Genomic DNA, 25973 nt, shown 5'->3' on the forward strand with positions numbered 1-25973 from the left:
GACCAAGAGTGAGAGCAAGTTCAGATAGTGAATTCAGAACTCCTGGTCCATAGACATTCTTGCTAGGCTAGCCATCAGACCGCACAATCTTGCAAAGGCAAAAAGCTTCGTGCGAACAGGCTTTGCTTTGATCTCATTAGTTTATTTACATCATTCCCATACATGAAGAGCAGCAACTTTTTTTTTAATGTGCAACCTTCCAAATGCTACACTTTAGTTCAGAGCCCAAAGCCACAAACCTTCTCCACAACCAGAAATGATTCAATGGGGAAGGGTTCCCAGACAGCATCATTGTAAGGTCACTCTGCTTACTGACTTCAGGCTATTCAATACAAATAGCATTTCCAAGTTTATCTAAGGCTCCATCTTCTGTGTATTCTTACCAAGCCTCTCATCTAGATACATTCTACCCCCTCAAGAAAGAAATGCGAAAGACGTGAGGTGCTTGAAGCTGGAGAGAGAAGGGAGTGGGAAAAATCTTTCAATTAAGGCCTATTATCTTCCCAGAATGTTTGGAAGTATGCTTATTTTACCCATGGTTGGATAAGTGATTCCTATGGCTTCAGGCACATTGTGAATTGCAGAAGATGACTGACAGAGACTGATAATTATAGTTAATGATGGCCTTAAAAGATATATATGTGTATATATATTTGTGTGTGTGGCTGGGTTGGGGGTTGGAGGGTATAATAAAATGAACTCATAATAATTACATACAGTAGAGTCAGAGAGGAAAAAAGTGGAATCTGGGAGAGTACTGCAGAAAGCCTGGACACTGGGGAATACAACAACAAAAACAAGAAAACCAGCTAGACAACAAACGTGTTAGGCCAAAAGGCACTTTAATCATGGGAGAAGGGGATAATGACCACACGAGGAAGCTGATCTGCTCTGAGGCTGAATTGGGTCTGTTCTGTTCAGCCTTCCTGGCTGAGCTGGTGTGAAGCTGGTTTTGGAGTGTGTGTGTTGAAGAACTCCTTCATCATGGTGTTGGAGGAGTTTAGCATTCACGCTGGGGCTTCCTGAGTTGTGGCAGTCATAGGGCTGTCTCAATACATAAACAACTCAACTCATGTGGCAGGACATATTCTTGATCTGGTTTTTGCAACAAGGTTTAACGGCAGTATCCCACTGGTGAGTCTGCTGTCCTGAACGAACCATTTTCTGGTGTGGTTTGGTTTGATAATGGCAGTATGCCCCTGCAGGGGTGGAGGAGCCATTAAGATGGTCCATCTTTGGAGACTTATGGCAGTTTCCTGAATGATCTCAGAGATTTTCTGACTGACATAGTTTCCACTCCTGTTGATGCTCTATCTCACTATGGAATAGGAATATGGAAAGGACTCTTAACAGTATCACTCCTTGGGGCCTCTTCTGATTTTGTACTCTGGTATTCTTGGGAGCTGCAGGTAATGAAGCAAGAAGGATGATGGCTAGAGCACAGCTGGCATAAATCTTAGGAGGAATTTGACCAAACTCCACCTTTTCTGGACTAGGATAGGTTGGCTACAGTTCTGCTCTCATATATAACTTCCAAGTGCTAAATTCTGTGAAAATGTGTGCAAGTGCAGAATTTTAGAAGTTTTCACGTGAATTATAGCAAGCATTGGGATCTCTGGCCATTGGCTATGCTTGCTGGGGCTGATGGAAGTTGTAGTTCAACAACATCTGGAGAGCGCAAGGTTCCCCCACATCTGAACTATAGCAATATTTGGTGCTCATCATTCCAAGTAAAAGAGTGACACCCAACTCTATTTAAGGGACTTGAAGAGAAGTCAAACAGATGACTATCAATTTTGCATTTTTATCATGACTCTTTGCTGGAACTCATAATCATCCTTTCCCCCATGTAAATATTCTGAATTTCCCCTCCATTCAAAGAGGAGACTTCAGGATATACAGCCTTGCAGTGTATTCCCAAGGCAGGCCGACAAGAGCTGCTGTTGTAGTATTAGGCCCTGCAGAACTTCCCCTCCTGCTAAACCTTCAACAGCTAAAGGGTTAACTTTCAGTTAACACCATGGAAAAGGTTTCAAGTCTTTAAAGTGCAGGCTGATCCATAACCTTGTTCCTTGCTTTCCTCCTGAATCAACCCAATCCTATTTGACAGGAGGAATCTGTGAGAGTTAATGAAGCAGCGAAAGGCTAGGAGGATCTCAGAACAAAACTTCATCACAGCCAATCATGGAACAGATTATCCTTTGCCTGACTGCATTATGATGACATCATCCCATCGCCTCACTGCAAGCAGATCAGTCACCCATCCCTGTTATTTCCATTTCTAGGCAGTCCCTGGCTGGATTATTCATCGGCTATCTTTTTAATCTTGACTCTGGTTGAAATGAACATCTGAAATGTCTTTAGAAGTGTCACTCATCATAGAGATCAGGTCTCTCAAAAAGGTGTGACTTCATCCCTTTTGTAAAGGTCCAAAGCATCTGGAAACAAAATTCAGACTGGCATGTTCACATGGGTCATTGCCTGCTAATCCAGAATGATTTTCTCATGATGGTCAAGGGGAACTGCTACAAAAAATATGAATGGGTAGCAGATGCAAACACCCCTGCTCATTTTAGATCTGTTTTTGCTGAGCTGTGTTTTGTTTTAAAGAGGGGCTTTGTGTTGGCCAAGACAGGCAACAACTTCTTCCTCCAAAAGTGGAAGAACCACCTCAACATTCACATATTGGTTTTGCAAAAGTGACACTACATTACGGCAACATGAAACATCCTGCAAAAAGATTGCTTTCTATAGTTTTTTAGGGTTTGTTAGCTTGTGATCATTTGCCTCATCATTGCAGGTTATACGCTCAATCTGGTCTTCACTACAGAGTGGGCTGGGAGCCCTTCAAAAGGTGGGAATGGCCCCATTGTTATGGGCAGGTGGTCTGTTCATGGGCAGCACCTGGTTAAGTTTGGATTGGCTGTGGTTGAGTCCCCTGCAATGGCAGGAGACCCATTAAGATAGTCCACCCTTGGAGACATATGGAATGATGTTATGGTTGTCACTCCTGTCAATGCCCTTGTCTTGCTGTGGAACAGTGAGATGTGTAGCGCTATCAACATAATGATCCAGAAGACTCCTTGGCTTAAAGACATAATTGTGCCTACCATGTGGCAGTGGCAGCAGTCCTTGTTGAACCATCCAGTGGTTGCTGAGTGGTGAATGGGCTGTTGAGATCTAGCCCTGGAGAGGAAATGCAGGTTACATTAATTCTGGAGGTAGATACAGCTAATTACTTAGAGGTGCACCACAATGGATATGTGAAACATTTTGAAGGTAAAGTTGCTCCCATCTTTCCATACTGGATGCCTCAATTGAAGTGTTTAGAGCACCATCTGAAATAGTTTACGGGAACAGTTTCGGTTATTGTGGCCTGAGGGTGGTTGCAGTGGTTAGGCTGACCATCTGTTCTCTTGATGGTCGCCCATCTTGGCTTGTGACATATAGCAGGAAGCAATTCACTAGATACTTTCAGGGAGTAGCATGTGGCTCATTATGGGAGGGAATGATCCTCACTGCTTTCAAAGAAGTGTTGGTGTGGTACCTCCTGAAGAAGATCAGTGCCTACCTCTTCTGTGCCAACCATAACACAGCTGTGCATCCCAGAGACACGAGCTAAGAGCTGATTCATTTATGTATGTACGTTACTAGATGACTGTTCCCATTGATAACTTGCAGCTGAATATATGAATGGCTTCCATTGAAAAAGATCATCTTTGAGGTGTTATGAAAGTTCTGTGGTAACTGATCTGTGATGGCTGTTTCATACATACAAGGCATGACCATCTTATATTCACTGAACGATGAGAATGCATGTCTGAATTAACTCTTAGAACTGAAATTTTGAGGATGAGTGGCTTACATATGAAGGAACACCTTACGCAAATTTAACAAATGGGATGTGCTTTCTGGATTGCTCTGGGTACTAAAGGGGTGGGGAACATTTTTCAGCCTGAAGGCAACATTCCCTTCCAGAAAACCATTTTTGTGGGGGGGGGGAGGAGCACAAAACCATGGTGGGTGGGGCCAGCAGTAAAATAAAGCAGAGCAACTGATGTACAGTAGGCTTGTTTCTACACAAAAATCATTTTCCCAGGTAAGCAAGAAGAATGATCAGAGCTCAAGGACACATTCTAACTCAAGTTACGTGCAAACAGGGCCAGTGAGGGGTGTAGCTGAGGAAGGTGCCTTGGGAGACTCCAGAGGGCCAAATGTGGAGGTGGGGAGGGCTGCTTTGGGTCTTTGGCCATGGGTTTCCCACCCTATGAACTACATCAATATTGCCCCCAAACCAGCATGTTGTGAAATTATCATTTGACTCCTTGATGCTATCCCATCCCATCCTCCCACCTATCTTGGTTATTAACTTCCTACTTGCATATTAGAAGTATTAATTTGATCTAATGATTTGTGATGCATATTGTGAGTTAAAGTGGTAAGTTAGTTGAAATCTCAAAATTAACAGAACATATTTGACACAGCGATAGCACACAGCAAAGCTTATCAAAGTTATGAAGAAAATATGCAATTTAGGTATAAATTTTTAAGAGTTTTTCTCTGTCATCATCAGCAATTATTGATTGCTGATGTCTGTTTTTGTGCAGATATATATTTGTAATAAATACACCAAACACAGAAAACCAAAATAGTTTTACAGAAACAATTTCAGCAGCATAGCTTTTCTTGTTTCTACACAACAAGCTATTGTTGCAAAATCTCTTGTTTCTACAATACTCTTAAAAGGTACAGGAATCCTTCCTTCCTTTGCATCTTGTCACCCAACTTTAAATTACTACCAGGAGAGCCTAGCATTTCCAGCTCCTGTCTTGCTCAATGTCCTATTTTGACTCCCCAACATACTCTTTCGGCATAGTGCCAGTCCATGTGATGCACACCTCTCAGGGATTAAGCCCCTTTCCCAAACCTGCATTTACCTTCGTTGCAACAAACCAGACCCTACTTGCCTAGCTGTGGACAGAGGGGAGGAAACCAACCTCTTCATAGCCCTTAATCAGCTGAGCTGGTCACAACAGCAAATGTCCTTGCGGAGCTTGGGGAGCTGAATAATGAGAGTTCCTTCCAAAGGGGAAATTAATCAATTTGCTTGAGGTCATACTTTGAGGCTGGTGGCAGAGGGGAGTCTAAATGCTACTCTTCCCCATCTACCCTCCATATCCAATGATTTGCTTCTAAGCTTTAGAAGCCTGAGCCTCACTCTGAAGAGCTGGTCTATCACTTCCATTTGTTATTGCAGTGACTGCCTTATTCCATCTGATCTAATGCTTTATCTATTTGGAGGCAGCAATAATTCTGCTGGAAGTTGCTGCACCCTCCCTGAAAATTTTCCCCAAAGGGGGCCATATGCAAAAAAACCCCATGATAGCAAACATTTGAAAATAGGCCCTTTGCTTATTTGGGGGGGGGGGGAGCAGGGGGGGCATAGGGCAGAGCTCCTGTGCCTTTAACTGCCGCAAAACTGTGTGCACTAGGAAAAACATGAGGGGTTGGATTTCACAATCCTTTGTCCTTACTTTAAGTAAAAGCAATATTTCAACATTCCATCATACTGCATTATTAAGTATATGCAGTATTATCAGTAAAAGCATTTAGGGATGAACAGCAGGTTTACGATTCTAGTAAGTATTGCCTTAAGGTTATGTTTTCAGGAATTGGCTTTACAGTTAGTTCCTTGTTGAAATCTATTTTTAAGCTGTTTAGTCTGTCTTGGTTATTTTAACTTGCATGGGAGCAGAATTGTGCCTGGACTCTTGGTTGCACCAGACAATTCAGCTCTTGGCAAAACTGAGACTGGAATCTTAAGAACATTTAGTCTGGATAAAATGTTACTGAACTGAATGGAGCTTAATAAGCATAGTTTGGATTGGGCTGCCATTTTACGTCAAGCTACCCTGGACAGAAGATGACTTTGCAAGGAGTTCTGTTTTGTCCCAGTAGTTCATCTCTTGCAAAGCTTACCTTAATTGCTCATACTTTGTTTAGGAAATTCGATGAACAAATACACATTTTGCAGAAGAAAAAATGAATGAGGAGAAAATATTAAAGGGCAATAAGATGGTAAGCCAGCATTAACAGAAAGAGAGAGATTTTCTCCATCTGGAATATGAAGCTAGTTTTCCATTAAGCAACCTTTAGGTGTCATTTCAGGTGGCAGATTCCAGATGTGGCTCCACTTCTTGCAACCTTGCCCTTTGCATGTTATTAAAAAATGGAAGTCAATTCTGTGTTTGGGAAGTCAATTCTGTATTTTGATGTTCTGTTTCTTATGGAAAATATCCTAGGCTAACACTATGCAGAGAGATACACGTGCCATTCATCAGAAAACTGGAGAAGGAGCACAGGGTTGGTGAGGCATGTTGCTAGCCCAGGAGAATTGTGGATGCCATCCCAGGTTTAAGGAATGAAGTTGCAGGGAGGAACCATTCCACGGCCCTATCCAAACAAACCAACTTAAGGAAGAGGACAGGGATGGCCCACGATCTGACACAATCCCTGTGGCTTTCCCATCTTACCTCAATTTTCATGCTATATAGGTGAAATGGATTATCAAATATTGAGCAACCTTGTTCTCTCTACATCTGAAAATTAGGCTTCTTTTTAGAATAAACGTTTAAAGAAAATAGTTTGACAATGAGTTAGCAGTAGTTTTACTTAGAAACTCAAATAATTGCCACATTAACCTATCACATAGCATAGTCAAGTATACATGAGCCCCCAAAACCAGCCACTCTCTCACACTATGAAGCAGCTATGCCTTTGATGTGTGACTTTTCCACTCTTACTCAGGATAGTTTTGTATGTACACTTATTGTGTATATTTTTTTTTGTATGTGTGATGTTCAACACATCCAGACAAAGGTATATTTCAAGTAAATATATATTGTGATTTCTAATAGTGCACAAGACAGTAAAAGAGGGCACAAGACTGCCCTGCTTGACTAAAAAAGAAAAAAGAAAAAAAAGAGTATTCTGAAACAGAGCTTGCTCCAATAGATGACCTTTTTAAACTTGGGATTTCTTGTATTTCACACAGTATGAATGACCTCAACATGAATGCTATAGGATCCATCTTAGTAAAGATAGCTAACTGGAATACTCTTCAAAAATATGGCCATGCTGCTTTGATATGCCAGCCTCTGCCTCCCTGAACAGCTAAATTACAAGATTCTAATGATCCAGAGTCATTTAATTAGCAGGCGGGAAAACTATCCAGCCCTCCATTAAAAGCCTGGCTGTGCATCTCTGAGATACTACTGTGCTCCCAGAAGGTTCTTGGGTTCTTCTGCAGTTGCAGACGTGCTTCCTTTATTTTGTGGGGTTCTCCAAGAAGCATTAAGGATTAGTGTGACTTTGTTAAGAAGAGTTTGCATAAAAAGCAATCACCTCCTTGCTCTTAAAGGAAGAGAGGGAGGAAGGGAGGAAGAGCATCCTCATAGAATGGCTTTGTTCATTCAGTTGAACTTGTCACTTCTTTTGTCTGAGATATTAACTTCAAGGACTTAGCTAGATTGGTAAAGAAAAGGTGTTTTATATGCGTTGTATACGTATGAAAGCACTGTGACACCAGATGGCGCTGTGAAGTTCCGTTTTTGCAAACACAATTTCTCATACAGTCGTACCACTTGTTACGTCAGTCTCCGGTTGCGTTTTCTCAGGATACGAACGAGGCCTTTCATCACGTTTCACCGTGCGCGCATGCGCAGAAGCGCTCTATCGTGCCGTGTGCATGCACAGAAGCGGCACTCTAGTTGCGGACTTTTCAGGGTGTGAACAGCACCCCGGAACATACTAAGTAGGTAACTAGAGGTACCACTGTATAAAGTTTACCACATGTTTTCCAGAAACACTTCTTTGATGTGTCTAGATCCAGCCCAAGTCTCAACCACAGTCTGCATGGCACTTTTTCCATGGGTTGGAGGTTATTAATCACATCCAAACTACAATATCATGAGCAGAGATGTGTTCCTCTACCATGGCAGACAAAGGTTGACCCAATGAAGGTCCCACTGCTTTTATGAGCCAATGTGAGCTTTCTGTGCCACATGGTACAGACCTTTGGTTTGGTACTGTCAAGCCAGGAGGGCATGAGTGAGGATGGCTCCTGAGATGGTTGCCTCAGGCAGTCTGATTTGGGGTGTGATGAAAGGGCAGCTAACAGTTAGTTATTTCAATTTATTTTTATTTTAGTTTTCCTGCCAGAAAGGAGAGGTGAGGCACTTGTGGGATTTTCTGCTTCAGGTGCCAAGATAACTTGGCTGACCTTGGGAACTATGCATGTTGACTTTTTCGTTGGTGGCAGGGAGGCTCCATTTGTTGCTCCGCCTCAGGCGGAAAAACGTCTTGGGCTGGCCCAGAAATGGAAGAGCTGCATGTGCAGGCATATCCTTGGATTGTCCTCAGCTGAGCTCCCAGTTGAAAAGAAAAACACCATGGCAGATGAGACAGAAATTATTTATGGCATCCAATCTGTGGGCGGCTGTGCAAGTACCTAGGTAAGGTAGGTGTTTCTGTGGTGTTCCAAGGGCACCCATAGCTCATGTCCTAGCCTTGTGATGCAACTTGTGCCCCCTGATAATGGAAGCTGAGACTATACAAACCAAAGGGAGTGTTTTATGTTGAAGTCTCAGGGAGAAAAATATTGAACTCAGTTCTAGCCCACTTGCTTCAGAAACAAATGTATATTCTCTAAAGAATAGGTATGTATATGCTCTATAGAACTGCAAGCTGCTGCCTGTAGTTCCACTCTCTTCAAACGTGCTTTAGCTAGAAACCTATTTTCAAAGCTAAATAGGAATGACCAACACTCTACAATAGATTCCTAGCAAACATGTTTGGATTTTGAATGACCAACACTCTACAATAGATTCCTAGCAAACATGTTTGGATTTTGTCATATCTCTTTTGAGATGCCCTACAGAATCATTTTACTGGAATGTCAATAAAGTCAGGAGTATAAACATAAATAAAAAGAAAATTTAGGGAAGTCTGTTAGGACAAATGTAAGAGGGTCCATGAAACAGGCTTCCCCCATGAGAGAAATGGGGGGAAAGCTGCGGCAACTTTCTTTCAGGACTCTGATTTGCACAAGTTTTTACAGATACAAGGCATTTGCAGGCATCAGCTATCATTTACAGAATCTAGATTCTTATGCCCCTCAAAATCTTGAGAATATTTACTTTAATTTTAAAGCAAACAAGGTTTCTAATCCTCATCGCTGTTTTGAAAACCATAAAGGCAGTGCCTAGTCAATATTCTGAGGTCACATGTAGCTTCCCAGTGGCGAGCCTCTCCTTCCTTTACTTATTTCTATATCCTTCCACATGAGCCTGCCTTCAAAAAAGAATTTACCCACCAGTGTTCCCAGTCCAGCATCTTATGCAAAATTACATAGATTTATACATAATTTAATCAAATTTATGGATGCAGAATGAGTGGAGGTTTCTGGAGCCAATGATCAGGCTGTCTCTTTGCTATGCACAACTCTCATGCATTCAAATCCCTTAATGCAAGACCGGGAGCCTGAGCAGGCAGCAAGGCGCTCTTGGCTTGTGCTAAAATCACTTCCTATTTAAAATGATCAGTTTAAAAAGACAAATATAGAAACATCCCGCAGCGTGGGAGCTCCTTTCCCTCAGTGTGCAGCTGCCTTTACATGCTTGCTGGGATCTCATTCCTATTTGCTTGCAGTAAAGGAGAGAATTTATAGGCAGGCGATTCTGCTTTTAAACTGTTCCTGGCAGCACTTCGTTCTTTTATCGTCTGTAAATACTTCTGATTTCCTTATGGAAGCGCACCCCAGAGAGACCATGACGAGGTCCCTTGCTTTAGCACTGGCTCCTGCCCAGCCTTGTGTGACTGGCCTTGCACTCTGATACTGTACATACATCTGAGTCACTGTCCTTTTCCAGGGCTGCAGTAGAAGATTTTCAACTTCATCAGGGTCAGAACGGTGGAGGGATTTCCTGCACCCACATAACTTAATCAGGAGGGGTACTCTTGGGGGAAATAAGTTATTTATCCCCCCCCTATCAACATCTCCTCAATGTCCGGAAATGTTAAGGAAGTCTCTTTTGATACACTCAGCAATTCTAAGAATCCAGGCCATTAGCAACAGTTCATGTCTTAAGCATGCTGCCTTTAAGACTCCCTGACCTTGGTTAAACAGGAAGGCCTCTGCCGTGAGAGATATGGGACCTGATTCAGCTAAAGCTATGACTAGCTTCAATTCCATTGCCTCCAGCAATACTAAGTCATGACAATGCCTGGATCAGGACCATGATTTTTAACCCAGGATATGCCACTCACTTCTTTCTATGCCCATGCTGGCTTTTTCCTGATCTAGGGAAAAGAAGACTTCTGTTCTCCAGAATGATGAAGATATTGAATGTCCAAACAGTCATATTGGACAGCAGACATGTTTTGTTATTCAGCTAGTAGTAGCTAGTTAGTGTTCATTTATGAAAGTTCAATGTTTCTCACACATTGTGGGCTATACCAGTGTTTCCCAACCTTTTTTGGGCAAAGGCACACTTGTTTCATGAAAAAAATCTCGAGGCAAGCCACGCCCCCTCCAGCCAGCCGATTGGCTGGCCAGGAGGCGTGGCCGGATGGGATTCCCCTGCTCTCGCGGGGGCTGAGATGGGATTCCCCGCTCACGTGGGGGCGGATGGGATTCCCCGCTCACGTGGGGAAGGGCGTGATGCCCGCAACCCCACCTCCTGGGGCAGGCCCAGTAGCGAGCGGATGCGCAGGCCAAGTAGCGAGCGGCGATGGGATGTGGGAGCTCGCTCGCTCGCCGCCTCGCGTGTGCTCGCCGCCGCCGCCTCGCCTCTCACCGCCCGCCTCGCCCGCCTCCACGGAACACAAGGCAAAGTTCCACGGCACACTACTGTGCCGCGGAACACCGGTTGGGAAACACTGGGCTATACTACAGTTCAGAATGTAGATGATAGAGAGATAGAAACCGGGTCAGTTTTGATCACTTTCTGCAGAACACCACTGGAAAAATCAATTGGCCACAATCCCTTGCACACACTATGCATAAGTTGCGTAGAGCGGAAGCAAAATCATGTAGCGCTCTGATCAAACTTTCAGATCCTCTCCATCCTCTGTCTATATCCAGCTTTCCCCCCCCCTTGCACCCTCCCCAAATCTGCTCCAGAGGGTTGGGGGGAAACCCAGAGCAAATTTAGGGGGCACATGGGGCAGAAAAAGGGGAGAAAGTCCCATTGCACAAGTGGAAATCCTTATGCTGATTGCAGGGCTGGCCCACCCATAAGGCACAGTGAGATGACTGCCTCAGGCGGCAGGATTCACTGAGACAGCATATCCTGATGCTGTTCTTTCCTCCACCCTAGTTCCTGATGTAGACCCTCCCTCACTCTTTCTTCCCTGGAGGGGAGGCAGATGCCATTTTGGGCAGTGACTTATGGGGCACTTACTTACAGATGCATTGGATACAAGCCATGAATTCCAAATCTGACCTCAAGTTTCATTTCTGAAATTTGACTGTTGCATGCCAAGAAAGAGAAAAATATACAAATTTTGGTTTCTGAAACATCACCAGATTTCACTATTTGTAAAATGCCATTTCAGCTCTAAGGTGGTTCAGTTCTTAGACAAAGATAGCTTCTCTAGTGATAACTGTGATGTTTTAACTATGTGTAGTGGGCTGTAAGAGATGACACCGCCACTGTTATCTTTCTTGTCACCACCAGGGACACCTGTGTTAGGTTGCAAACCTGTATTCATGGAGGCTCCCTGTCTATTTTAGAATCCTGGTTTTTCAGAGTTCTAAAATGTCTAATGTCTAAAATGTTTAAAGAAGTACTGGGCACAATCAGTGACCGCTCTTCTAATAGTGACAGTGTGGGCATGCATGCTTACCCATCGTTTAGAGAAGCTAGCATGTTGGCTTGTTACATGTTTGTGCAGTGCTCTATTAGTACTGGACATGCATGCCATCCGTGTACAAACTTTACAGAAATGTCAAAGCAGTGGCAGCAGTGGTTGAAACAGCCAGATGCATACCTGTTAAGTAACATTTTCAGGTCTCCCCACTAGGACCATGACAGTGCACCCAAAATGTGCAGAATTCCTGCAGAACTTTGATTGCATGGGGACACACAAACACAAGTATTGCAAATGTGGGTCATTCACATGACTATCTGAAGTCTCAAAATGGATTTGTTGCATTTTGAACTAAAGAAGCTTATGCAACCATTGCTCCTCCAAGCCAGTGTACTGTTAGATGCTGCTTAGGGAATACCCAGATTTGGCTGGCAAATATGCCAGCTAATGAAATTAGCTGCTCCTTCTCAGAACAGCCCTCATTCTGCATGGGAACAGCAGCAGAAAGATACACTCTTGCTTACAGAAGGGCTCATTTATCCTGACTGGCAGCCCCTGGGATTAGATGCATGTCACCATTGGCGGGATGAAAATAACTCCAGCCCCATAATGCCTGGAGTCAAACAGAAATAGTTACAATAAAAATAAAGTAATATGGACCCTGTTTTGTGTATTGTAATTGAGAAGCCTAGATCTATTAACTCATGAATGCTTGCAATATGTAACTAACTGGGTTCCTTAATGGCAAGCTAACACTCTACATGACAAATCAGCCTCTTCCTTTAATTTGGGTAGGTAAAAACGGGTTACCATTCTCAAAACGGCAACATAAAATCAAAGAATTGTAGAGTTGATAGGCACCCCTATCAACTTAAATCTTCAGGTTGCTACTTTAAATTGGGAAGGCTTAAGATGCCTTCTTACCACTTTACCTGCTGTGCATTTTAATGATAAGATCATGCCACATAAAATGAATTGCTGACATTGTAAAGAGGGTTGCATAGCCCTTAAACAACAGCCTGGATGCCTACTGTACTGGTATTTTATACAGCATGTGAGCTCGGTTTTCAACACGTTGCAGTGTCAATGATCCAAAACACAGTCTCTTCTGTGTGCCAAGAAGTGATGGGGAGCCTGGGTTTGAGAACAGGAACCAAATGTAACCATCCTGCTCTAGTGACCACTTCTAAATTTAGACTATGGGTGTTGCAAAACCCATTTCTGATTTGGTGAGAAGACCGTTACGAAACAGGAAATCCATGTGGTCAAAGCTACTTTAGGCAGCTTGGACTGGAACAGTCATGGAAGACTACTGGACATGAAAGATATGCTGAGATTGACAATGTCTCCTGGGATTTTACCTTTAAAGTTTTGGAATATATGAGCTGTGGAGACACTTTTATAAAAGGAATCTGGGCCTTATACTGGTATTCTGAAGAGTCAGCTAAACTGATAGTAAATAATGTATTGTCTGAGAATTGAAAAATAACTAAAGGAATGAGACAAGGCTGCCCGTTGTCACCCTTGTTGTTTATATTAGTTTTAGAAGTATTGGTGCAAAGAATAAGATGTAATCAAGAAATTAAAGGTATAAGAGTGAGACAGAGGCCATATAAATTAAAAGCATTTGCAGACGACGTGGTGATATCTGTAGAAGAACCAATAGAATCAATCCCAAAAGTATTACAAGAGATTAAAAAAGTGGAGATGTAGCAGGTCTTAAGATAAATAAAGACAAAACCAAACTCTTGGTAAAAAATATGAATGATGAGAGTAAAAACAAATTACAAGATATGTCAGGTCTAAAGATTGAAAGGAAAGTCAAGTATCTAGGTATATTTGTTGTTGTTTAGTCGTCTTAGTCATGTTTGACTCTCCGTGACCCCATAAACCAGAGCATGCCTTGGAAACTCTCACTTTCTTCTCAAAGCCTCTCCTTTTTATGTCCATGGAGTTTTCTTGGCAAAATACTGGAGTGGTTTGCCAGTTCCTTCTCCAATCTAGGTATATGGTTAACAGCAAATAATATAAATTTGTACATAGATAATTATTTAAAATACTGGGAAGATATTAAAAGAAATTTGCAAATTTGGGACAGAATGAAACTTTCACTGTTAGGTAGAGTGTCGACTATAAAAATGAATGTATTACCAAGAATGTTGTTTTTGTTTCTATCAATTCCAGTGATTGGCAAGACAGATTGTTTCAGTACATGGCAAAAAGATATTTCTAAATCTATCTGGCAAGGGAAAAAACCTGAGAATAAAATATGAAAAATTGATAGATGCAAAAAGAGGAGATTTCTCCCTTCCGGATATGAAATTATATTATGAAGCATCTTGTCTTTGTTGGTTGAAGGAATGGATGACATTGGAGAATCCACATATCTTAGATTTAAAAGGTCATAGTAATATTTTTGGTTGGCATGCCTATTTGTGGTATGAAAAGTACAGAAAGGATTTACAAATCATATAATTAGGAAAAAATTGTATAAAACATGGGATAAATACCAAAAGTTATTGGAGACAGAAACACCACTTTGACTCTCACCGTTGGAAGCCATAGCAGTAAAGAAAAAGAATATGATAGAAGGTTGGACAACTTACAGAAATTTATTAAAACAAGCGGGAGGAGAGTTTAAATTAAAAGAATTTAAGGATTTATCAGGAAAGTTAACATGGATACAATATCATTATTTGAATGAAATACCTTTGTACCAACTGCCCTGCTTCACATAGTGGCTGGGGTGGATCTGATCCTGTCAGCTGATGTCAATGAGACTGACTTAGGTTGGCACAGCTCTGGGGCTAGAAAGCCCATTGGGGGCTGTGCACTGGCTGCTGCTGGTGGAGATCCAAGTGACAGAACTTCCACTCACTTGCATGTTTGGTTGGTAGAAGTGAGGGACAGACCATTCCACTGGAGTGGTACTGGGATCTCCACAGCCAGTGAAAGGCCAATGGAGACTGGCAGGGCTGGGCAGAGAGGACACTTCTGCCCAATCCAAACCACAAGGCAAAGGGTGGTGGTGGTTAGATTGCTCTTCCAGTCCGCCAATGCCTAGAAAAATGTGATTGTCCAGCAATGTGTTATAGATCAGAAGCTGCAGTGGGTGAACTGCAGGCTGCATACTCCATGAAACATTTTATATATTTATGGTATGTTTCCCCCCCCCCATCTAATTGTGTGCATATCTGTCTACTCACCTCTCTAGTTGTATCCCCCCCCCCCAATTTTCCAAACATCATCCTCTTTTGGAAAAACCACAGATTACAGGATTTTGCTTTACCCGGTAAATTAGCTGTGTTTATCGGACGTACAAAGCTGACTGATGGTTTTTTTTATAAAACTAGACTTACTCGCATAATGCCCAGAAGTGACTAAAGATTATAAAGGGAGGATGCATGTATCTATCTATCAGAAACAAGTTACAACATGCAAAAATTCAAAAAGCACATTGCATTGACATAACAATGTTTTTTTGGGGAAACCATTAAGGCAGTAGTTCCCAAACTCCCCCCTCCCATGAAAACTGTTGAGGGTCTTGGCAGACCACTTAATTATTATTTTTCTGCTTGTTGTGGCAATTGTAATGCCCTCTTTTACCTGATAGCTCTCAACAAGCACTCATATTGAGAACACGAAGGATTTTGAGAAGGAGACTTTTTTTCAGGGGTGGGGCATTATTACAACTGCTCAGCAGGTAAGAAGGTGTAAAACCAATAAAGATTTTCAGGCTGATGTTTACTTGGAAGTAAGTGCCATATAGAACACAGGCTTCCTTTTGAGTAAAGGCACATGGAACCCAGCTTCTAAGGTGGCAGTCTTATGCACATCTACCATTGATCTATGTGAGGCTTACCTCTGAGTAAATATGCATGGAATCAGCCGATATGTGCACAACTACGTGCGACAGTAAAAAGCCTGCATTTCTCATGTTAATGCAAAAGCTATGTTGTACAGAATGAGCAAACAATTAAAAATTAGCTCTCTCTCTGTCCTGTCCCTATCCCAATTAATATTCACACATCCATGCAAACAGTGTGTGGGAGGTTAAAAGGCACTTTTAATGTTATGTGAAAATGGCCTAAGACAAAAACAGAAAAGCCTAACTTTAAGGTGCCTTCATTTGTTGTCTGAGCGAAGTGAAGCCTTTGTTTCATTTGCTGATTTTGGCACTGCATTTGTTTCTAAGGCTGTGTACACAGTTCAGCCTTTGAAGCTCTGTGGCTTGCGGGTTTTCTAAAAGCACTTTTGTAGACAACGCTTTGCAAGTGTCCATACCTGCACTCTGAGCAGACAGCATTCGTATTTGTTAAATCATTGCCATATGTGCACTCCCCAAGAGCAGGTTCTCAGAGAGGCACTCTCAGTTTCCACATGAGGCAAGAGGAATGCATTGTGAAATGTAAGGAGGCTTTTAACTGTTCCATTGAATGGTGCTTTCAAAACACCAAAAAGGAAGCGTGCAGAGAATTCCTATTTCTGTTAACATATATGAAAATTTACAATGCAATATCTTCTTTGAAGATGGGAGTTATCAGAAGGAAAGCTGATGTGGCCGATCTGAACGTAATTCTTCGGTTCACATTGCACCCCCAGTGTCGACGGGCACATCTACTGTACCTCCAACCTTCCCACAATTATCACAAAAGTCTGAAGGGGACTTCCTACATACTTACAAGCCTCCTCAAAATATTAGCAAAATACTGCTTTGGAGAAAGAGTGCTAGTGCTCTAACTATAATGCCAATAAATAACACCTTTCTGTTCACCATCATTTTAGCAACATGTTTGTGTCCCCCAATTAAATACTTTCAGTCTACACATCTGAGCCATCTTACGTATTTTGGGTGGTATTCAACTGAACACCAAATTAACCCCTGCAGCTGTTTTATTGCGGGGAGAAGAGATACAAAAAAACTTTGCCATTTGATATCTGAAGGGAGACCCCTTAAAACACTTTGATCATTTACTTTCTTTCAACCATGTATCCATCTCTCGATGGAAAGAAAGGGCTTGCTATTCCATTATGGTCAACAGTTGCCAACAGACAAGGTGCAATGAGTGTTTCTTCCATACTGGAGGAAGACATGGCAATTACAGGTGCAACAGGCAGGAGGCTTTGGGACACCATTACATAGCCTCATAACTCCTGATTCTCTGACTCTGAACTAAAGTTGGGGGAGAATTTTGATTCACTCTGCAATTTGGAGCACATCTCCCCAGCCCACATCTGATGAACTGATAAGTATCAAATTGGGGGGAAGTAGGCACATGGATCAGATTGAATGTCTGTAGACCCTTCTGACCACAGTCCATTCCTTCCTACCTTAAAAAAACAAAACACACCTTATGGGGAAAGCCATATTTTCCTCCATACAATTACCCAAGAACTGGCAGCACATTGTAACCCATGCCTTATATTAAAGATCTGCAGCAAGCACTTCACTTTCTAACTGGTCCAAGCAGTTTTTAAGAAAGAGAGAGAATCCACATACCACATCCTAAATTGTTTTTAAATGTATTTATGAAAAATGTCTGCATTTATTTAAAGATTTCCCCTGGAAATGGACTTAGTCCTGTCCCCTCTTGGCACTGGGACTGACCAGACTTCAGTGGATCCATCCAATCCTACGCCAAATATATCTGTTGCAACACCCCACCCCATGCTTAAGTTACTGAACAAGTGGCAGTATGGATGGAGCATTCTATGCACAGATGAGCTACTTCTCCTCTGTATCGTTCCAATTTTTAGTGTATGTGCTGCCAGAGCAAGCACTCACAGATGAGCTATTTCTAACCTTACAAGAGACTAGTAGCACTTGCCCCTGCGCCACCTTACTGGATTTTCTTCCTTCGCTGTACCTTCCTTTTCTACTGAGCCTTTGGGGAAAAGAATCAGCTGTCTAGCCAATGGGGTTAGCACAAATGACTCCAGTATAACTTACAATGAACCACTCACATAAACAGTTTGATAGAATGTTATCCTTTTCCCTGGAGGGCCTTCCACACCCTGGGCAGTGACACCCAGTTCTCACTTTCTTATTCATTAACTGCTCATAAAGCAGTCTGGAGATGAAAGTGCAATGTGGGTGCTAATCACTACTAACAACCAATAATTTAACCTCCCGAGGCTCCCTTGCAGCATTTTCCCAGGGGAGGGGAAGGCAGCCTAACAGTCACAGCAGGGGCTATTACCACCCACTGGTTGTGTAATAGGGAAACAATGAGATGGAAACAGAACTTTCACAGAAAGCTGCATACATAACAAAGTTATCTAGAAGTGCCAATCTAGAGTTCTCAGATTTAGTACATTTTGAACAGTTTTTTTTAAATGACAACTGTTCAGCTAGCAAAGGGTCACAGGCTGTTGTAATGGCTAAAAAAATTGAGGTCTGTATTCAGGGATTGTTCTGGTGTTTCACATTCATAGGCTGCAAATCTGCTGTGTTTCTGCACTTGTGTGTGGAATAAGTATTCCGGAATGGATGATCCCTGTAATTTGGAGATAAGAGAACTGTGGACAGATCTCCAGAAAGGTTACAGGATCATCTTAGGGTCAACTCTCCCACAACTATGCATTTGCAATATTGCTTTTCAAAATGCATTCCATGGGTGTTAAAGCCAAATGCAACTTGCCATTTGCTTTCAGAATTTAACAGAGTTCCCAACATTTTAGCTACCAGGCAAATTGATGGTGTTTTCCCCTTTGGATGCTTCAGTGGAGTATCTTCTCTAAAAAGAACTGAAAGGTGGAAGAGTTTAATGCAGGCAATCTTTATCCATCCATTTCTTGCTGAATTTACTTGCACTCTTGCCTTGTGAACCTGCCCACCCATTTGTCGTTGGCATCTGTCTGTCTCGAAAGAGAAGTCCTACCTGCCCCTCACTTTCCTTTACAGAATGTGCAGAAACCACCTTGACTGCTAGACCCACTGTTGGTCTTGTCTGCTCAATCCACCGGAGCCTTACATGGAGGGGGAGTCCATAACTCACCAAGGGCTTGAGACCCATTGGCTAACCTCACCTAGTTTAATCGGCTAGTTGAGGCTGTTCCTGGGGTGGGGCCGCTGCCACATGCTGAGCCACAGGTGAGAGCTGACTTCAGGGTGGGGACCAAAGGTGGGCAGACATACCCCAGAAGGAGCATGACATGTCCCAGAACCGAGTTACTACCCTTCCCATAAGACCCCATATACCCCATCCATTTAAAACTTTAGATATTCTCTACTATAAGATCTAGTTCACTAGAAGACTAAAACAGTGAGGATAGACACTAGAGCAGAAACTTCTTGCTTGTGGCAATTCTACCATGCAACTTCTTTCCAAGAAAACCAACCCATCAACAACCTCACCTGAGCACAATACTAAAATGGTAAAGGGGAAAAAATAGAAACATCTTTTATTGTAGGCTTTTGGGGGACTCTTTTGCCTTAAAAATACCATTGATGAGTTTTCAGTGGAGTGATTTTTTTAGATAATTATTTTTCTTATATTTATGCTTTGTATGCTAATGCTTTGTATACCATTTAAGGCCTCCTGAATAGGAAAAAGAGAGTGGGATACAATTTTAAGTCTCATAACTATCTTAGTAGCTCTGTGGTTTTATGCAGAGTTGGGACATTTGGCACCTACTAATAGGTTAATCTAAGAGTGGGGAATGTGTGGCTTACCAGATGCTGTTGGACTCCAACTCCCATCAGCCCCAGCCAGCATGGTGGAAGTTGTATTCCAACAACATCTGGAAGATACTTGTAAATAAATGAAAATATTACAAAATCCCACTAAACTTCCAGTGAACTCTTTCCAAACTGGATCAAACTTGGGCAGATGCTACACCTCTGCAATGAAGTGAAATGAGCCTAACAATATATTTTCTGAGAACCACTATGAAAATGATGGGGGTAGGACTGCCTTTCTGAGTGTTGCAATTGGCATTACTGGTTTGAAAGATCTCCAGTAGCTCAGGAAATACTTGGCAAAATTAAATACATGCTGTCCACTGGCCTGTGTTTGAGGGTCACTCTCCAAGTTTCTCCTTTTTGTATATTTGCAAGATGTTTCTTCTATTACCAAAGTCTGCAGGGGTTCTGTGGCATGACAATCATTTCCACAGGTTTACAGTCCTCCACATTATTCTTAGGAAGACATGCTGGTTTCTCTCTCTCTCTCTCTCGGCAATATATGTAGAGCAGAGCAATGGAAGGAGGGTTGTGGAGCAACCCAAAACAACTGTTCCTCTTGTGTGTTGTAGAGCCCAGTTCTTTGGAAAACACACATTTGTTTCTTGTTGGGCAAGCTTGACAGCTGCTGACCCTTAGCTCAAAGGGTTTCCCATGCAAATAAGCCGTGTTTGCAAACTCATGGGTATTAGCACTGCTTAGCTGATGGCTCAGAGGGCCCGTAATCCTAGCATCTATGACACAGAAGCCCCTAACTGAGCTTTGCTGAGTAGGGTGAGTTAAGGCAAAGAGATAACTAGAATCATCATAAATGCTCAAGCATCCCAACCAAACAATGGAGACAGGCCAGGTGAAGCAGAAATGTTGGTTGCTGGAGCTGTCGTGCTGAGGGCAGCTGCTGCTGCTGTTTTCTATTTTGTTTCTGCCCAAGTCTGTACAAGTACTGCTCTTTAGGTGTGTGCATAGTTTGTAAATAGCACTGGTTAATTGTGCAATGGCGAAAACTACTCAAACTATGCTCAGATCCACCTGACAGAAGGGAAAGCAGGCTGTGGGATAAGTAAAGGGGAAGGAGCCATGCTGTCACAGTAGCCATTCCAGATGCTTATTTTCCCAGTTGGACACTTAAATTTTGCAATAAAAACCATTTAATATTATGCTAATATATACTGCCCACTCCCAGTACTCCTGTTGTTTCACAACATAAACTGGTAGCTCTAAGAAGGAGAAGAAGGTGACAATGGGTTTCTGGCACCACAGTTTTACTTACCAAGTACGATGGTCAAGTCTTGGGGAAACACACACCAACACCAACACCAACACCCCCCCCCCACCCCCGGTTCATTATCATTATCTTATAAAACACTAGGAATAAGAAGTTAAAAAAGATTTAGAAATTTGGTCAAGACTGAAGTTATCCTTGTTAGGCCGAATTGCAGCTATAAAAATGAACGTTTTGCCAAAGATGTTGTTTTTGTTCCAGGCCTTGCAGATTGTGGACAGAGTGGAATGTTTTGGAAAGTGGCAGAAGGATATCTCTAAATTTGTCTGGCAGGGCAAAAAGCCCCGAATAAAGTTTAAAATATTAACTGATGCAAAGGAGAGAGGGGGATTTGCCCTGCCGGACTTAAGGTTATATTACGAAGCTGCAGCCTTCTGCTGGATGAAAGATTGGATTTTGTTGGAAAACACTGATGTCCTGGATCTGGAAGGCTTTAATAACTCGTTAGGTTGGCATGCGTATTTGTGGTATGACAAGGCAAAAACATATGGAATGTTTAAAAACCATATTGTCAGAAAAGCAATATTTATGGTCTGGAAAAAATACAAAGACTTATTAGAAAGCAAAACTCCGAGGTGGGTATCACCAATTGAGGCCAAAGCTCGGAAAAAACCCAATATGGAGGCCTACTGGCCGAAATATTGGGAAATAATAGAAAATATTGGAGGTAAATGGAGGCTGCAGAGCTTCGAAAAATTACAAAGTATGGTGCAAGGTTGGCTACATTACGCCCAAATTAATGAGGTTTTTAAGCTAGACAAAAAAATAGGATTCCAGGTGGAAAAATCGAAACTTGAGACAGAGCTGTTAGAACCAAAGACCAAGTTATTATCGAGAATGTACAACTTGCTGCTTAAATGGAACACTCAGGATGAGACAGTTAAATCAGCTATGATAAAATGGGCTCAGGACATTGGATATAACATCATGTCAGAAGACTGGGAGAGGTTATGGACCACCGGTATGAAGTTTACTGCATGTAATGCTTTGAAAGAAAACATTATGAAAATGGTATACAGGTGGTACATGACCCCGGTCAAGCTGGCTAAGATATACCATTTGTCCGATAACAAGTGTTGGAAGTGTAAGGAAGCTGAGGGGACATTCTTACACCTTTGGTGGACCTGCCCAAGATTGAAGGCCTACTGGGAAATGATCTACAATGAGTTAAAAAAGGTGTTTAAATACACCTTCCCTAAGAAACCAGAGGCCTTCCTTCTGGGCATTGTCGGCCAGAAGGTGTTAAAGAAGGACAGAACCTTTTTTATGTATGCTACAACAGCAGCAAGAATTCTTATTGCTAAGCATTGGAAGACTCAAGATTTGCCCACACTGGAGGACTGGCAGACGCAATTGATGAACTACATGGAATTAGCCGAGATGACTGCAAGGATCCGAGACCTGGGAGAAGAAGCGATGGAGGAGGATTGGAAAAAATTTAAGGACTATTTGCAAAAGTATTATAAATTATATGAATCTTAAGATGTCGCATGATTCGGAATGTCAGCCCCAGCAATATAAGCAGATTATTTATGAAAGTTGAATTATCTATGGAAGAATCAAAGTTTAAATGGGTAAAAAAGAAACATTGTAAGATTTTTAAAATAATTGGAATATAAGAGATTTAAACTTGAATAGTAATTGAAAATACAAAAAACACACGAAACAAGGTTATAACTTGCTGATAACTTTATTGTCAAGAATGCATTATGGGGAGACGCGGGGAAGTTCGATAGAAATTTGAAATAAGTTGATGAAATGGTCTGGTTTTATTGTTCTTGTTTCTTCTTTTTTCTTTTCTTTTTTTATTTGCCTTTTCGTGTTCTTTTTTTTTTGTTTACTTCTTGTTATTGTTATATCTGTAATGTGGAAAAAGACGCAATAAAAATTATTATAAAAAAAAAAATAAAACACTAGGAATAGCTTATGTAACATGCCACTCATCTTGTGCCCTGATCCTATTAGTGCTCCCATTTCTGGGTTTCCTAGGTTCTTAGGACATGCCATGCAGAATTTTTAAAATTCTCCTCTCTGCTTTTATTTTTAACCAAATCAGTGTGGATAGACTGTGCCCGTGTGGTGGAAGGGCAGGTTGCTTGAGGGGAGGCAGAAAAGCTTTGGAGATCCTGTTTTTTTCCTTCCTGTTCCTGGGGGGGGGGGGAATCTCAGGGAATGGGGAGCTGGGGTGGTGGTGGTGGTGCTGATGATTACTAAGCTGAAACATAGGACCAAAGAGGAAATATTAAGCAGCCATGCTCTCTTTTCACTCTTCTACTACAGTGTTTCCCAACCTTTTTTGGGCAAAGGCACACTTGTTTCATGAAAAAAATCTCGAGGCACACCACCATTACAGCCCCGTGACGTCAGCGTGCAGCGTCACGCCGGGAGGGACATGAATTGCTAGCAAATTACATAATCACCTCCTTGAGGGCTGGCTCATCTTCTCCGAAGGCAGAACCCCATTAATTAACAGCACAGACTCACACCATAGCCAAGACGAGGGGGGAAAACCTCAGTCATGCACAGTCATGCACATGTGGGGGCTAAATGAGGACGAAGACCAGGCAGAGAGCAGGGTTCAAATCACCCCACCTGGCCAGGACAATCCCTGGGTGCTCCCTTGGGCCACTCGCCTGACCCACCTCGCAGGGCTGTTGTTGCGAGGATAACACGGGGAGAACCACGCGCGCCCCCGGGAGCTCCTTGGAGGAGAAAGCGGGCGATGAATGCAATGCACGAAATATATGAGAGGCGACCAGGTTTTGCAGGTGAGGGGCCCCCGCCAGCCTCCGCTTCCAACACCCGGCGCAACGACGCCGAAGTTTCCCCCTGGGCTCGGCTCGGGGAGCAGCGCTGCTCCCCCCGGCTCCCCTTCGCCCTCCCGGCTCTCTCTGCCGCCCACTGGGGACCCCCCTCACCTGCCAAGTCCGGAGCACGGGTGGAAGTTGCATGCATGCATGCAGGGCGCCGCGTTGCCATTGCATTGCACTGCACTCCATGCAACGCCTGCATGCACGCATTGCCTTGCACGCCCGCCAAGGGGTCTCCCCGCGGTCCGATGCGTCCCCTCCGGCGCAGATGCAGCATTGCAAACATAAAAAAACCCCGACGCAGCCCTACCTGGGGGGCAGCCTCCGCCTCCGCCGCTCCGCCTCCGCGGGGATCCCCGGGCTCCATCCTGCCGCCCGATCTCCGCAGGGGCGCAGGCAGGCTGCGCGGGGTCTGCGCGGAAGAGCCCCTGCCCGCCCGGCCGCCGCCGCTGCGCTCATTCCATGGCCGGGAGAAGAGCGCTTCAAACAAAACGCCCGGCCCGCCAGGCCACGCTGGGAAACGTAGTTTGCGCACCCCGCGCGGGCGCGGAGCCCAAGGGCGAGGGGACTACGGATCCCGGCAGCCCCCGCGCCAGGGACGGAGGGGGAGAGGCCAGGTGCAGGGATGGAGGGACGGGTGGGCGAGCGAGTGAGTGAGTGGCAGCCGCCAAGCCTTGGCCGAGAGCCAGGAAGGGCCTCCCCGGAGGAGGAGGAGGAGGAGGAGGAGGGAGGCGCAGAGCGGGAGGGAGGGAGGGAACCCCAGGGGTCATCTAGTGACGGCGCCCCAATCGAAAATTTGACTTAAAAAAAAAATCTTTCGGATTTTTTAATTTTTCCCGCGGCACACCAGGCAACATCTCGCGGCACACTAGTGTGCCGCGGAACAGTGGTTGGGAAACACTGTTCTACTACATGATGCCCAATCCTCTGAATGAAGTTGCATGCAATTCAATGAGACTTTCTCCCAATGAATGTACAGAGGCTCGCAGAAAGGTTAGAGCTGGAGCCTGTTTCAACTATTCTTGCTGTTCCTTTTCCCCTGAGGGCATTTCCAAGTGGTGACCACCCTACACTAAGCCTGGAAGGGGTTGGGGGGCGGGGAGGAAGCAGAATCTTAGGTAGGGGAAAGGCAACTATGGGCAGCCTGGATTTTATTTTATCTTTTGCTAGGGTTGCCTGACGATACAAGACTGGCCCTTTTGTGCTTTTAATAGTTGTGTGGGAGAGGAGATGTTCAGCAGTTGGAAATTTTCCTTCCATGGCATTGTGGTGGGAGGAGATGGCCTCCTTGGTGGAAAGCTCCCCTCCTACACAACTATTAGGTTGTATCCAGACAGCTGCTTCCAGCAGTAACTCTAGCACTAAACTAGAAAGGTGGGGTGAGTGGGGAAGGAAAAATACCTCAAGGACGAAACAGGGACTAATTTGTGTGGGCAAACAACTCACTGAGAGGAGGGCTGCAGAGGCTCCTGTCTTAGAGTCTGGGCACAGTTCTGAAGAGGCCGCAGAACTGGAATGCTCTGAAATGGAAACAATCATCCTATTGCTGTTTTACATTGAATGTTATTGTTCCTAATTTTGTAAACTGCCCTGGAATCTTACAATGAAGGGCAGCATATATATTTTACTTTTAAAAATAGACATGCAAACACACAATACAAAATTTACTATGCACAACTATCCTATATGCCACCAATAGCATATAATATATCCATATTATATTGAATTATTGATATTTCAGTAGTGAGAACTCTAAATTAAAACTTTGCTTCATATAACCTATGAAGGAGAACCATAAACTTTCAAGCTATTCATGTCTTTTTTCTCCCCTCCCTTATTTTTGTACGGTCAGACATTTTTGTGACATAATATATCAAACAATGGAATAGGTTTATATGTGTAAATGTGTTTGAAAAGCTTATCCCTCTGCATGTGCCTTAACAAGAGCCAGTGGGGTGTAATGGTTTGTGTGTTGGCCCATGACCTGAGAGACCAGGGTTCAAATCCCCACTTGGGCATGAGGGTCACTGGGTGACCTTGGGGCAGTCACTGCCTCTCAGTCTAACCTGCCCCTTGCGGTTGCTGTGGGGATTAAAAGAGGAGGGGGAGAGAGCCATGTAGACCACCTTGAGCTCATTGGAGAACAAAAATGGGACATTTCTTGCACATGCTTAGCTGAATTTTGCATATTTCTCTCTTGCACACACAGTCAAAGAGTGATCTGGTCTTCACAAACCTAGTGGTGCTTCTTGGGGTACTAAAGCTGGGGGTTGTGCCTCCAAGGCAAAACCTGTGAGCTACAGCTGTGGCTTCAGCTCTACAGTCA

At 43.3% G+C, this 25973-nt stretch overlaps 1 protein-coding gene and 2 long non-coding RNA genes across 5 annotated transcripts in view; 1 reads left to right on the top strand and 2 right to left on the bottom strand.

The window, feature by feature from the left end:
- Window positions 1-25973, bottom strand: part of LOC308586500 (phosphatidylinositol 3-kinase regulatory subunit gamma) — a 242176-nt gene that overhangs the window by 108178 nt on the left and 108025 nt on the right. The gene's annotated exons all lie outside the window — the stretch shown is intronic.
- The window catches only part of LOC308586557, an 86193-nt gene that overhangs the window by 59521 nt on the left and 699 nt on the right, over window positions 1-25973 (top strand). The window lies entirely within an intron of this gene.
- On the bottom strand, window positions 893-25151 carry LOC308586569. The gene is made up of 3 exons (XR_014007954.1): window positions 25094-25151; window positions 3111-3186; window positions 893-1403 (listed from the first exon to the last, which is right to left on the bottom strand). It is a non-coding gene; the product is annotated as an uncharacterized lncRNA (long non-coding RNA).

The sequence above is a fragment of the Podarcis bocagei genome (genome assembly GCF_964188305.1).
Source record: "Podarcis bocagei genome assembly, chromosome: 5".
NCBI classification, from domain to species: domain Eukaryota; kingdom Metazoa; phylum Chordata; class Lepidosauria; order Squamata; family Lacertidae; genus Podarcis; species Podarcis bocagei.